Genomic DNA, 14941 nt, shown 5'->3' with positions numbered 1-14941 from the left:
TTGCACATTTAGTTATTTAATATTGGGAGGTCAAGAAGTTTGGTTCTTGAATCTGTTATATACTAAATTCTGTATAAGGAGATCTCAAACTTCAAAAATAATTTACATACCAGGAAGCCTATGTGTGTTTGTGTTAGTTTTGGTTGTCTGTGTGTAATCCAGCACCATTTCCTGTTTCCCAACAGCTGCATCACTCATTTAAGTCAAGCGGAGCTAGCACTGCACACTTGATACAAAAACTGCTCACCATCCTGATGCCATAGCAAGTTGATGGAAACCTTATTACCTGGCCCCCAAAGAAGCTGAATATTTTGTAGTCTTCCCTTAGCTATGCCCATTTTCCCACTAGTATCATAAAATAAGATACATATTTCTGTACCCTAACCAAAACTTTAAAAACAATTATTTATGTATCCTAGTAACCATTGTTTCCTTTGAGGGTGGCATTTTGTGAGATACTTTAACAGTAAAATAGGTCATCCTTTTACATGCTTATTTCACTAAAAATTATGTCCAGGTTATTACCCACCTTATTTCACCATTCTTAGTCTCAAGTGACTTTTGGCTATCTCCAAATTATACGTACCTTTAGAGATGAATATTATTCTACCATTTGATTTTTTTTCAAAAGTATGTAATCTGTGCCAGTCTCAAAGGAGTGACCAAGTTTCAGAAATGCTTTTTGTCTGTGCAACATTTTATATATGCTGTTATATGGAAGTGAATAAAAAGATCCAAAATATATATTGTTTCTAAGCTCAATATCTGCCAGGTAACCAAACTCTGCCCACAACACTCATGTTGGATCTAATAAAAGAATGACCCATCCCATCCCCACCTGAGAGTTGTACCCCCAGAGTATGTACTGTCATAAAATTTCTTTACAATATATCCTGCCACCCTCTCTTTGGAATAACCTTCCTGACACCATTGTGTCTACTTGGCTAACTGGAAATCACTCTTCCTCCCCTCACTCTAGGGATCTGTCTATCTGAGATTGACCACTGCACACCTTCACCAAGGAAGGTGTGACAAGGAAGACTGCATATAAATTGAGGCCTTTACTAAAGATAATAAAGATAAAGCTTTAACTGAAGGAATGAAAAGGTGAGACAAATCCTAAAATACCACAGGTTCTCTGTTAATACTCAGAACTGCCACATATTCCAAGCAGTCTACCCAGCAGCACTCTTCCACATTCTAATCCTGAACATTATGCCCTCACTTCTCCCTGAGAGAAGCACGTAATGGAGGGGGAGCATAGTAGCTGCAATCTCCTTTAGCTAATCATATAAAATGACTAAGAGACTTCTGTACCTATTAAATAGACTCAGCCCCCTCCCTATAGTCCTCACATCAAATATATGTTGATTTTTAATAAAGGTGAAGAGAGATGACTTATCAAATGCAAGGATGGGATTTCTTTCAGGTATATGAGGAAAAAGTGTAGTATTGAAATAAAAGGAACAAAGAGAGGGATCGGGAAAGAGACAGATTAGATTGGAGTGGGTTGATGGAGGGCCTTGAAATCCTGAATGAGTAATTCAATACAGAGGATAACGAGGGTTTTTGAGGTGGCTGATGTGTTCAAAGTAGCAGGTAAAGATAGTGATTTGGGCAGGAGCAATTTGAATGGTTTAGAATGTTAGGTGGAGAAAGATTGGAGACATGAAGATAGATAATTAGGCATTCAGTGACCTGACTACAGACAATTTTAAGGACAAAAGGCAAAATTCATTAGAAGTTGTATAGGATAGTGTACTTTTTAAGTTGTAAGAAAAACCTTATTTTCTTTTAACTTTCCCCAAGAAGCCTACTTTGTTCAGGATTTCAGATTTTACACGCAAAACTTCACTCATTGTTTACTCTCTCAAATCTAATGACAAATTAGTAGCATTCCTGTTCTTTCACAATTTTTGGTTACTTCCATTATCTTTCATACATATTTGCCGATAGGGAGTTTGGTCCTTTTAACTAAGTTGAATTCTGCTGCTTTACTCAAGCTAATTCAATGGGCTAAATCCATTCCTGTTACCTTTTCTTAAAACCCATATATTCCAAGTGCTAGCATCTCTGTTGGTAATGTTATATTTATAAACGTCCCTTGGTATTTTCAGAGCGCCTTGTGGTTATTATCTCTTAACCTGTATGCAACATATTTGTGAGGAACGTGAGAACAATTACATTTTTCTTGTGACAGTTAAAAGACCAAAATCAAATCTATTGCACTTAGGAGGCAGAAGACATATTCTAGTCAAATTATCTGGACCTTTCATGTCTCATTTGGAAAATGGGACATAATAATACCTTACTTCTTGAAGGCAGGAGGCTGGAACCAGGTGATTTCTGCAGGTCCTTTTCAGCTCCAAGAGTTAAGGTTTAACTGTGAGCAAAGCACAGTTTGAAGCCAAAAGGCAATGTGTTTGTCTAAGGTTACATGGTAAGTTTCTGAACAGAATTAAAAATCTCTTCCCTTTGGCTAACCCTCTCCCTCTAAGCTATACCTTTTCTTTTCCTCTGTTTAGAAAAATGAGAGGTCTGACAGGTATTTTAATGACAAAGCAGATAAGTCAAGTTGTAATTGGCTCTAATTACCACTTCCACAAGCTGTAACCTCCTTTATCTTTTGCCCAGGGGCACTCCCAGAGCTGTTTCTTACTGCCTCCGGAACTCTGCAGAAAATGAAAAAACATGTTTAAGGATCTGAGTCTTCTATCTTGGTTGCCTGATTGGGTTATATACATGACAAAACATCAAGGTAAATATAAATCAGCTTTTGTAAAGTCAGCTTTTAAGCAAATAATTGGTGACTTCCCATTCTATTGTTCATAACTGTAAAGCCCAAATTAAGCCAATATTTAAGTTGTCTGTCTGGATGAAGTTTACAACGTGTAGGAGGCAATGTTTGTTTATTTGACTTTTTTGTAACAACACATATGGCATACTTTTTGAGATAAAGGTTTTATAACGGTCAAATCTTTTAACAAAGCTACAAAAACTAATAGAAGAAAAGAGTAAAGTAGTGATCATTTTTTCCCTGTAACTGCTTGTCCCCACATGCCAGTAGCAAAGCAGTAGCAAAGCTTGTGTCTCACCCACTAAATACATTTCAGTGAAAACAAAACCAAACAAAAAAAAAAAGGAAAAAAAAAAGAAAAAGAAACGTGGTTAATATAATCACTTGAAGTCTTGTTAGTTCATTCCCAGCTCTTGGTAGGTTTTCAACAATACAGCATGGAGGTTGGCCTTCAAAGGCTTTAGTGATACAGGCTTGCCTGGACCCTATCCTTAGCAAAGTAAACCTTATATTGTATTAGCAAGTTTTCCTGCCCTCTCTATATCTTGCACACTCTACTGGATATGGATATACTAAGCTCAAATGAAGTGCAAACTCTCTCCCTCTCCTCCACCCCACACACACATCCCTTTAAATTCTGATACCTCAGTGTATGTGTGTGTGTGTGTGTGTGTGTAGGAGAGGCTTATAGAATCATAGAATGCTAGAAATGGTTGCGGTCTTAAAGACCCTGTAGCCTATTCCTCTCCCTTTATAGTCAGGAAAAAAACGGTCCAGAGAGGGGAATAGATGCCCAAGGGTACCCATGTCTTCTAATTCTATTCCACTTCTCATTCCACTCCATTAAGATGCTTCCTATTATACTTGTATCTCAATTCTTTTTTTCAGTCAGCCAGACCACATTAAGCAAATTTTCTGAATAATTGGTACTGAACTAAACTTTAAAATGAGAACTGTTTGTGGGAAGTAAAGCAGTATATGAACCAAAATGACATGGAAACAAATTCCTATTTGACAACTCTAAAATGGGATATTTAATTTGTTTAAGTTTCTTCTTTCACCACATTCAGCACACTTGAGACCAATAGGATCTAGAAGCACTGTTCCACTTTATGGTTCTCAATGCCAATGATGGAATAATTCAGCCTTCCTCAGATAAGGCAGGTTGATGTCCCAAGTCCTTCAAAATCCTCTATTTCAAATGATAAATGCTGCTGCATTCACAAGGAAACAAAACAGAAAGCTCTGTGATAGTGTAGTGATCTCTATCAGGATAGGGGCAACTGACAATTCTTGTTAAAGAAGAGACGTGCCAGAGGGATCATGAATAATTTACACATTTCCAAAGAACTCAAAAACAGCACACTGATTTTAACGTGCTAGAATTTCAGGACCTGCTTCTACCTTTATAAACGTGGACAAATTACTTCCCCTCTGAATCTTCTCTTGCATAGCAATAAAGATTTGTTGAATGCCTATTATGTGTCAGGCACTATAATTAGTCACTTTCATAATTCCTGTTTTACAGATGAGGAAATAGGTTTAAAATAATTATTTGCCCCGTGTCACATGACTAACTGAAAGAGGCAGGATTCAAGAGCATGTATCTGATTGTTTTTGCCATTGAACAAGTTTGTTTTCAAGGCATTTCCTTCTGTTTCTCTTCAGTGGTGCCTAGAGGGTTTGGCTTTCTACTTTCATTTCCTTCTGTGATCCAAACAGAAGTGTTTGAAAAGTCCAGTGTGAGTACTTTAAAATATATTTTAAGATATCAGAACTAATTTTTAATACAGTGGCTTTCTCACAAGTTCAATTAGGAACCAATTGAGAATCCTAAAGATAGAACTATTCTGAACTATGTTTATTTTTCATTTTTCCACCTGATAAAGTTCAAACAAGGCCTTAAAAGATAGCTACAATCTGGGCATGTAGAGATTAAGGAGAAGGGCATCTCAAAGAAAACGGCAAACACAAACACACGTAGGCAGCAAAGAACAGAACTCAGGATAGTTCTAGGAAATGCCATGCTTCTGTGCTTTTGCACAGAAGGCCATAGCCCCATTTAAACCAATAGTTTCTGTAATACACAAATTGTAATTAAATGGTATGGTAGACTGAATAATGATCCCCCAAAGATGTCCACCTTCTAATCGCAGAACCTGTGAATATGTTGAGTTACATGGCAAAGGAGAATTAAGGCTGCAGGAATTAAGGAATTAAGGTTGCTCATCAGCTGACCTTTAGATGGGGAAAGTCTCCTGGATTATCAGGTGAGCCCAATGTAATCACAAGGGTCCCTAAAAGAGGAAGGGGGAGACAGAGGGAGAGTTACAGGCAGATGTGACTAGGAACAAAAGGTTCAGAGTGAGCAATGCTGCTGGCTTTGAAGATGGAGGAAGAGGGCCATGAGACAAGGAAAGTGGGTGGCCTCTGAAAGCTGGAAAGGAGCAAGGAAAAGAACCTCCAAAAAGGAATGCAGCTCTGCTGGTTTTAGCCCAGTGAGACCCATGTCGGACTTCTGTCCTACCTACAGAACTGTAAGATAATATAAACAGGTGTTGTAAGCCTCTAAATTAGTGGTGATTTGTTATAACAGCAATAGGAAACTAATACAAATGGTTATTTGTGTGATTACTTGATTAATGTCTTGCTTCCCTGCTAGATATGTGAGCTCTTAAAGGGCAGAACCCTATCGGTTTTGCTGACTTTAATATCCTCAGCAGCTGACACCGCAAAAGTGTGAGATAAATGTTTGATGAATTTTTATGTGAATATCTTGGTGGTCATACATTACCTGAGAAAATTAAGACAATGTCAATACCATTGAAGTCTGTTTCTGTGTCCCCAGATGTATGTCTGTTTCTCTGCCTTTTTCTTTGGGTCTCTTTGTCTTTCTCCTTCCCCTTCTTCATTCTCTCTTCTCTCTTCCTGACTTCTGTCCCTATTTATTAATTAGCCATAACAAAGGACTGAAGTACACCTTATAATTATCTACTATGTTTATGGAATAAGGTCTTATATTTCCTGTTGATGGTTTTTAAAAAGAAATAAGTAATACAGTTTATTGCACTGAAAAAAATTGCTTTATACTCAAGGACCCCTTCATTTATTACCTATTTAGTTTATATCAGTGAGTAATCCTTGGGTGAGTGATCCTTGATAGTAGTTTCTCTTTTCACACTTAGGATAGTGTATAGAAACCAGGGACAGGAACATCCCACAGAAACTATCCCTTTGTACCTGCTGGTGGGAAATTGTTCCCTGATTGCATGGCCCACATCACCAAGATAACATAATTTCCTTTCTTCTGAGAGGAAATTGTTTGTCGTTGTCTACTTAGAAGAAATCAGATCCCCACTTAGGACCAGAGTTATTTAGTCTTTTCCCTGGTTCCATCTGCTGGCTACTGAGTTTAATCATAAAGATGTTTAATGTTTGAATGGTATGCACTGGAATTCTGAGGAAGGCTTTGCACATATTGTTCACCTACAAAGCTCAGCCTGTTCATGAAGCAGAATGGCTTAATGAAAGGTAAACTTTTGGTGGGAAAGTTCTTGAAATTTCTTGTGTTCAAGAACATTTAGGGAAATCTTCATTCCTAGAATTGAAAGGACCTATGCTAGTCCAGTTATTCTTAAACTTCAATGTATGTGCAAATCACCTGGGGAGCCCATTAAACTTTAGATTCTGATAGAGTATATCTGGGGTGGGCTCCAAGATTTTGCATTTCTAACAAGCTACCAGGTGATGTTGATTCTGCTGGTCCAGGGACCACACTTTGCGGAGCAAGAGGACAGTGGATCTAGGACAGTCAGAGATAGAGTATCTTCATTCTGCATCTTTTTTAGACCTCAAAGTCTTTTGTACCCCCAAAATAAACACAAAATGTCCTTTATCAGCTTCTTCCTCAAGCTATGGCCTTATCTCCCTTCTTCTCTTTTCTGCTAAATCTCTTGAAAGTGTGTTCTGTACTTGTTGCGTGAAGTTGCCCTTATCATTTTTTTAATTCCTCAGGTCCAGCAATATGCCTTCTGCTCCTACTCCTTTATAGAAGATACTTTCTTGACAGGACCCCATGATATACTAATCACCAAAGTCTATAACTTTTTCTCAAAAGAAAATTCCACAACTCTATGGACCAGAGCCACAACAAAGTCATGATCTCTAAATTCAGCTGCCTAGAAACCCTTCTTTGTCCCTAATCAGCTACCTACTACCTTTCTCTCCATGCTCAAGAGATGGCCTTGCCTCCTAGTTCACTTTAAATGACAAGATCATCAAGTCAGAACCTCTCGACCTCCTTCCCATCCAGTCTCCTTCACAAATTTTACTCTTCCTCTCCCCTTCACTTGTGTTTAAGGGTCAGTGTCTCCCTTCTGTCAATAAATGAATAATTCTACCTGCACTATGGAGCCAAGTTCCTCCCTCCATCTTAGAGGTTTGGCTCCATCCATCATCCCCTCTTTCTCCTATACCTTCAACCTCCATCTACCCAACCCTGATCCCTTCCTGACTGGATAACTGCAGTAGTCTCTTAGTTAGCCACCCCACCTTCATACAATCCATCTTCCACACTGCAGCGAGAATGATTATTAAAACACAAATCCAACCATGTTACATTTCCTTAGGTTGCTTCTCATCACAGAGCAGCTCATATAACAGGGAATGTAATGATATCTTCTCCACTAAACCCCCAAAAGTTATCAAAACTTCAGAGATCTCGGCCTCATTAGCTGAGGATTTCTATCCTTCCCATCCAGATTTGCCTTGAGGAGTAGCGTGGGGTAGGGTGGGTAGAACTGGTGACTGTTTTCTCTGTCAGTTAGCTGCAGGGTCATTACTGTGCTCAAATCACTGTACATGGGACAAACAACAGATTTCAAGGCAAAAGGACAGCAGGCTGCAGGGCAATATGATTTCTCTCTACATTTTGAAATTCTGTTATACTGTAAGAATCCCCCCTCAAGTCAAGTCAATGAAAATTTGCTAGTACCTAGTGAGTACCATGCACTGTGCCAGGTATAAGTTATTGAGAACTTGCTGATCTGGATCCTGGCAGTAAGAAGCATATATATGTGTGTATATATCCCATTTATGAAGTATCTTCTGTGTGCCAGCCACTATCCTAGGTTATTTACACCCATAATGCCATTTTGTCCTGTATTATCATCACCATTTTATAGATGAGGAAACTGAGGCTTCCTAAAGGGTCACACAAGAAGAATGTGGAACACCTACATTTCAAATCCAAGTCTGCCACCTGCAAAGCCCCTTCTTTTTCTTTTATGGCATGGCACTTCTTACAACCTGTTTCGGAAAATAGAGCTGATGATCTTGAGATGAAGGCAGCATATTGGAACAGTATATGATCAGGTGGTAATTTGTGGTAAAGGTAAAGACAAAATGATATGATATAAAGAGTCTAGGATTGATGTTCAGTAAACTATGGAGCCAATTTTGATTCTGCTACTAATTAGGTATGTACCCTTAAATATACTACCCTCTTTAGGTGTCTGTCTCCCCTTTTTTAAAATAAGGAGATTGAGGAAATGCAAATGGCTTTTAAACAAATAGAAAGATGCTTATTCTCACTCACAAAATGCAAATAAAGCTAAAACAAATACAATTTTCATCTATATTTCATCTATATTATTCTATTGCCAAAGATAGAACAAGTGTTTATTTTGTTAAGAAGATTATGGGGAAACAGGCACCCTCATAAATTATTGGCAGGAGTATAATTTGGCACAACTTTGATGGAGGATAATTTGCACTATCTATTAAAGTTTAAAATGCTCATCACATTTGTCCCAGATCATTTCACTTCTAGAAATTTATCTTACAGATATATCCATGTATGTGCACAAAGATATATGTATAAGGATATTCACTTAGATGTTGGTTGTAGTGGCAGAAGACTAGAAACAACCTAATTGCCCATTGATGGGGAACTGATTAAATTATTGTAATAGCCTCATAGCAATATAGATAATTATATATGTCCACTGTAGAAAAGTTAGAAAAATACAGAAAAAAATAGAAGATAAAGATAATAAAAATATATTGTTCAGAGACAAGCACTCAACATTTTGCCTCATTTACCTCTATTATTTTTTCTATTCATATGTATGTATGGTATTTTTACATAATTGAGATTATAATGTAATACAATTCCATATTCAGCTTTTCCCTTTAAATTGTCCTGTGAGAATGTCTCTATGTCATTTGAAATATTAACCAACCTAGTTTTAAATGGAATGAATAATGATTGCTCATACTAATGTACCATAACTTGTAGCCATTCTTCTATTGTTGGAAAGTTAGTTTTCCTTTTTTTTTCTTTTTCTTTTTCTTTTATAAATAATGTTGCAGAGAACATTGACTGCATTATTAGAATTGGATTCTGGGTCAAAAGGCATGAAAAAGTTTAAAGTTCTAGATTTATATTATCAAGTTGCATCATCAGTATTCACCCAATATCAGTATATGATTGAACCGAGTTCTCTGCACACTCATTGATTTTAAGTATTATTGTGTCTTTAAAACCTTTCTTAGTTTGATAAGAAAAATTATATTTCATTGTTCTGAATTTCATTAATTAGTTTTGAGGCTGAAGTATATAACTTACATTTTTTAAAAGGTGTATATCTTCTTTTGCAAATTATCTATATATGTTCTTTGCCCATATTCTATTGGAGGTTTAGTGTTTTTATATGGGTGTTTTGTATGGGTCCTATATTCAGTATATTAATGATAATAACTTGTTAAATTTTTGTGGCAAATGTTACCCCAGGTTTTTAAAAATTTTATTAATTTTTTTATATTTAGGAGTTTACAAACTTCTTGATATTTCCCTTGTATGTTTAAGAAGTTCTTTAAGAACTAGAGAAATTTGGACATATTGAAAGGGAAAGGCTGTGTGGGAGAGTTGGGATCAAGTGTGAAGAGAAAGGACATAATTTTCAGAGAGGGAGGAACACGCTCTGAAAGGGGAGGAAAGGAAAAATGAGTCTAAAGCCTGCTTGAAAGAGATTATGGGAGACCTAAATAAATGGAAAGACATCCCATGTCCAGGAACTGAAGGACTTAATATTGTTACCATGACAACACTCCCCAAATTGATCTACAGATTCAACACAATCTATAAAAATTCCAGATGATTTCTTTGTATAAATTGACAAGCTGACCCTAAAATTCATATGGAATTGCAAATGACCCAGAATAACTAAAACAGTCTTGAAAAAGAAGAACAAAGTTGGAGGACTCCTACATCATGCTTTCAAAACTTACTACAAATCTATAGTAATCACGACCATGTAGTACTAGCATAAGGATAGACATATATCACTGGATATAATTGAGAATACAGAATTAAATCCATGCATCTCTGGTCAATTATCAACAAGACTGCCAAGACTACTCAGTGGGGAAAGAATAGTCTTTTCAACACATGGTGCCATCTAGCATATACATACGAAAGAGTGAAATTGGGTCTCTATCTCATACCATATATCTGTGTCTAGAATATATTAAAAAATCTTAATTCAATAATAAAAGACATAAAACCTAATTAAAAATAGACAAAGAATCTGAATAAATATTTCTCCAAGGAAGATATACAAATGGCTAATAAGGACATGAAAACATGCTCAACATCATTAGTCATCAGGAAAATGCAAATCAAAACTACAGTGAGATTCTCTATTCTTTTTATAAGCTGTATTATCAGAGAGACTCTTTATGAGAACCTGATCATCTATGTAAAATAATTCAGTCTTGGAAAACATTTTATTCTCTTTCTGATGCATGGCGGACTATAGAATTTTAGAAGTATATAATACAGTAGAAGGAAGAAAGGATGCATGAAGGGTAACCAAAGGCATTAAAAACTTTTTAATGACTTTCCTAAGAAGAAATAGATTGTTCCTAAGTAGAGATTCACCAAATAACTTGATGAAATGAATGGAACAATTGCATTTATCTTACCAGAAGGAAGAAACTCAGTGTATAGTAAATGTTACTAGCCAATACAGTGTTTAGTTTTGGGTCAAAAAGAGAGTGTTTGATTCTTGAAAATACCTACCTTAGTAACATACTAAACGAATGTATTTAGTATAGCATATATATTTCTATACAACATATATATTTCATAGATATATATAGTATATATAACATATATAAATTTTAAGCTATATCTTATTAAAATGCCACTTATTCATAGATAAACAAGATTATACTGTAGAGCACAGGGAAATATATACAAGATCTTGTGGTAGCTTACAGTGAAAAAAATGTGACAATAAATATATGTATGTTCATGTACAACTGAAAAATTGTGCTCTACACTGGAAATTGACACAATATTGTAAAATGACTATAACTCAGTAAAAAAAAAAGTTAATAAAAAATAAAAATGCCACTTATTAAAGCATTCATATTGAACAAAACAGTATAAAACTACATGGTCAATATGTGATCAACCTCCCTTTAGAAATGGTGCTCTGTTGAACAGCTAGAGGGCCTATCCAATAAAACAGAGGGGAGAGCTGCACAAAATGTAGCCTGAGCTTTAGAGTTTAAAATAAGTAAGTGAATAAATAAATAAATAAATAAATAAATAAATAAATAAATAAAACACCTGAGATAAACTTAACAAAGAAGGTGAGAGATCTTCACACTACTAACTATAATACATTGATGAAAAAACCTGAGGAGGACAAAATAAATGAAAAGTTATTTTGTGATCATGGATTAGGAGAATTAATATTGCTAAAATGTCTGTGTTACCCAAAGCAATCTACAGGTTCAATGTAATCTTTGCTAAAATCCCAGTCAGATTTTCCCCAGAAATAGATTAAACAATCCTAAAATGCGTATTGAGCCACAAAAGACTCAAGTAGCCAAAACAATCTTGAGAAAGACGAACAAAGCTAGAGGTATCACGTTCTCTCATTTAAAGTATGTTACAAAGCTACAGTAATCAAAACAATATGGTACAGGCTTAAATACAGACACATAGGTCAATGCAACAAAATAGAGAGCCCAGAAGTAAACCTGTATATCAGTGATCAATTGATTTATGACAAAGGAGCCAAGAAGAGGGTGAGGAAAGGACAGTCTCTTTAATAAATGGTATTGGGGAAAATGGACAGATGCCTGCAAAAAAAAAATGAACCCCTATCTTACAACATACACAAAAATTAACTCAAAATGTATTAAAGATTTGAACACAAGACCTGAAACTATCAAACTCCTAGGAGAAAACATCCTGGTAAATTCCTTGACATCTGATCTTGTTGAAGACTCTTTGGATTTGACACCAAAAGTAAAGACAACAAAAGCAAAACTAAACAAGTGGAACTACATCAAACTACAAAGTTTCTGCACAGCAAATAGAACAATACAAAATGAAAAGACAACCTATGGAATGAGAAAAATATTTGCAAATCATATATCTGATAAGGGCTAATATCCAAAATACATGAACTCATACAACTCAATCCAAGAAATAGAAACAATATGATGAATAAAGGAGCAGAGGAACTGAACAAATATTTTTCCAAAGAAGACATACATATAAATGGCCAATAGGGACATAAAAAGGTGCTCCACATCACTAATCATCAGAGAAATGCATATCAAAACAATAATGAGATATCACCTCACACCTGTTAGAATGGCTATCATCAAAAAGACAAGACACAACCTGAGTTGGAGAGGATGTGGAGATTAGGAAACCTTCATACACCATTGGTGGGAATGTAAGTTGGTACAGCCATTAAGGAAAACAGTATGGAGGTTCCTCAAACAAATTAAAAATAAAACTATCATATGTTCCAGCAATTCCATTTCTGGATGTCCATCCATAGGAAATGAAAACAGGATATCAGAGAGATATCTGCACTCCCATGTTCATGCAGCATTATTCCCAATAGTCAAGATATGGAAACTAAACGAACATCCAAGGATGAATGGATAAGGGAGCCACACACACTTAAGTGGAATATTAACCAGCCATGACAAAGAAGAAAATTCTTCCATTTTCCAAACAACATGGATGGAACTTGAAGGCATTATGAAAAATAAACAAGCCAGATTGCATGGTATCACATAGATGAGAAATCTAAAAAAGAAAAACTGAAATTCAAAGAAATAGAGAGTAGAAAATGATTGCCAAAGCCTGGAGGGTGGGGGAATAATGAGAGGTTGGTAAAAGGGTAGAAACTTCCAGCTATGAGAAGAATAAACTTTGAGGTTCTAATGTAAAAGATGGTGATTATAGTTGACAACACTTACTGTATAATTGAATTTGTTTCTCCTTTAATTTAATTTTATTTTTTAACATTTTTTATTGAGTTATAGTCATTTTACAATGTTGTGTCAAATTCCAGTGTAATATAATTGAAATTTTTGAAGAGTAGAAATTAATGTGTTTTCACCGAAAAAAATAAAAAACAAATATTTGAGGTGATGGGTGTGTTAATTAACTAGATAGGGAGAATCCTTTTACTGTTTATATGTATATCAAACCACTGTGACATACACTTTGTCTTCTACAATTGTATGTCTATTATGCCTTAATAATGCTGAAATTTAAAATGTAAAAATAAAATTCAAAGAAAGAGAAAACAAAACAAAACAAAACAAAAAACTACAATGAAATACTATTTCACATCCACTAGGATGGCTACAATTTAAAAAAAGATGGAAAATATAAAAAGTGAGGATATGAAGTAATTGGAACCCTCATATATTCCTGATGCGAATGTAAAATGGTACAGCCTCTTTGAAAAAGTGTGGCAGTTTCTCAAATGGTTGACCATAGAGTTACCATATAACCCAGCAATTCTATTCCTAGGTATACATCCTTGAGAAATCAAAACACATGTTCACACAAAGACTTGTATGCAAATGTTCATAGCAGCATTATTCATAATAGCCCCAAAGTGGAAAGAGCCCAAATGTCCATCACCTGATGAATGGATAAACAAAATATGGTACATCCATACAATGGAATACTATTTAGCTATAAAAAGAAATGCAGTATTAACACATGCTACAATATGGATGAACCTTCAAAACATTGTGTTACATGCAAAAAGCCAGTCACAAAAGGCCACATACTGTATGATTCTATTTATATGAAATGTTAATAGGAAAATCCATAGAGGCAAACTAGATTAGGGTTACCAGATTCTAGGAAGTGGAGGTAAATGAGTTATTGCTTAATGGTTTCAGAGTTTTTGTTTAGGGTGATGACAAATTTTGGAAATAGATGATGTTTATAAAACATTGTGAATATAATTAATGCCCATGTATTGTACACTTAAAATGGTTAAAATGGCAAATTTTGTTATTTTACCACAATAAAAATATTCAAAAAATGTTTTCTTTAAAAGAAAAAGGCAAAACTAAATAATACTGAAAAATGATTGCTAGGCTTAGATCTTGGTTAAACATGAGGGAGATTTCATCTACAGAGAGAGACCAGAGAATGCCTGATCTGGAACAGGTTGGAGCTGAGAGCTAGAGACAGAGAATTATAGCATCTCACATGAATTAATGCAGTGTTTGCCACTTGTTTTCATGATAAGAAGTACTTGGGGACTTGTTAGATATTCAGATCAGTGATCCTCAAAGAGTAGTCTAAAGATTCTCAGGAGTATGTTACGTCCTTTCTTTTCTAATTACAGATCTAGGAGAGGCCAGATTTTCTCCCTATACTTCAGCCAAAAGAACATATAGCAACAGATTGAATGCAGAAGCAGATATAAAAATTCAGCTGTCTTCTATTAAAGCAGACATCAAAGAGTTTAGAAAAATGTAAAATAGTACCACTCACTAAATTTTTGAGAATAGATTTCTTTTTTGATAAGAATGTAATTTATGTTAATGGGTTTGTTGTTATTTTAAATGAGTTATTAGACAATTAAACTCCTGAATTTTAATTTCTAGTATCTTAAATACCAATAGCTATAACCCACATAAACAAAAGCTCTTTGAGGTCCTCAATATTTGTAAGTGTGTAAGGGTTCCTCAGATCAAACAGTTTGAGAAACATTGATATAAATAACCAAGCCTTTCAGTTGGAAATTCTAATTTAGGAAGCCCCAGTAGAACCAGGAAGTCTGTAGTTTTAAACAA

This window comes from Vicugna pacos, chromosome X (genome assembly GCF_048564905.1).
Source record: "Vicugna pacos chromosome X, VicPac4, whole genome shotgun sequence".
Classification (NCBI taxonomy): domain Eukaryota; kingdom Metazoa; phylum Chordata; class Mammalia; order Artiodactyla; family Camelidae; genus Vicugna; species Vicugna pacos.
Note: the sequence above shows the minus strand (reverse complement) of the source record.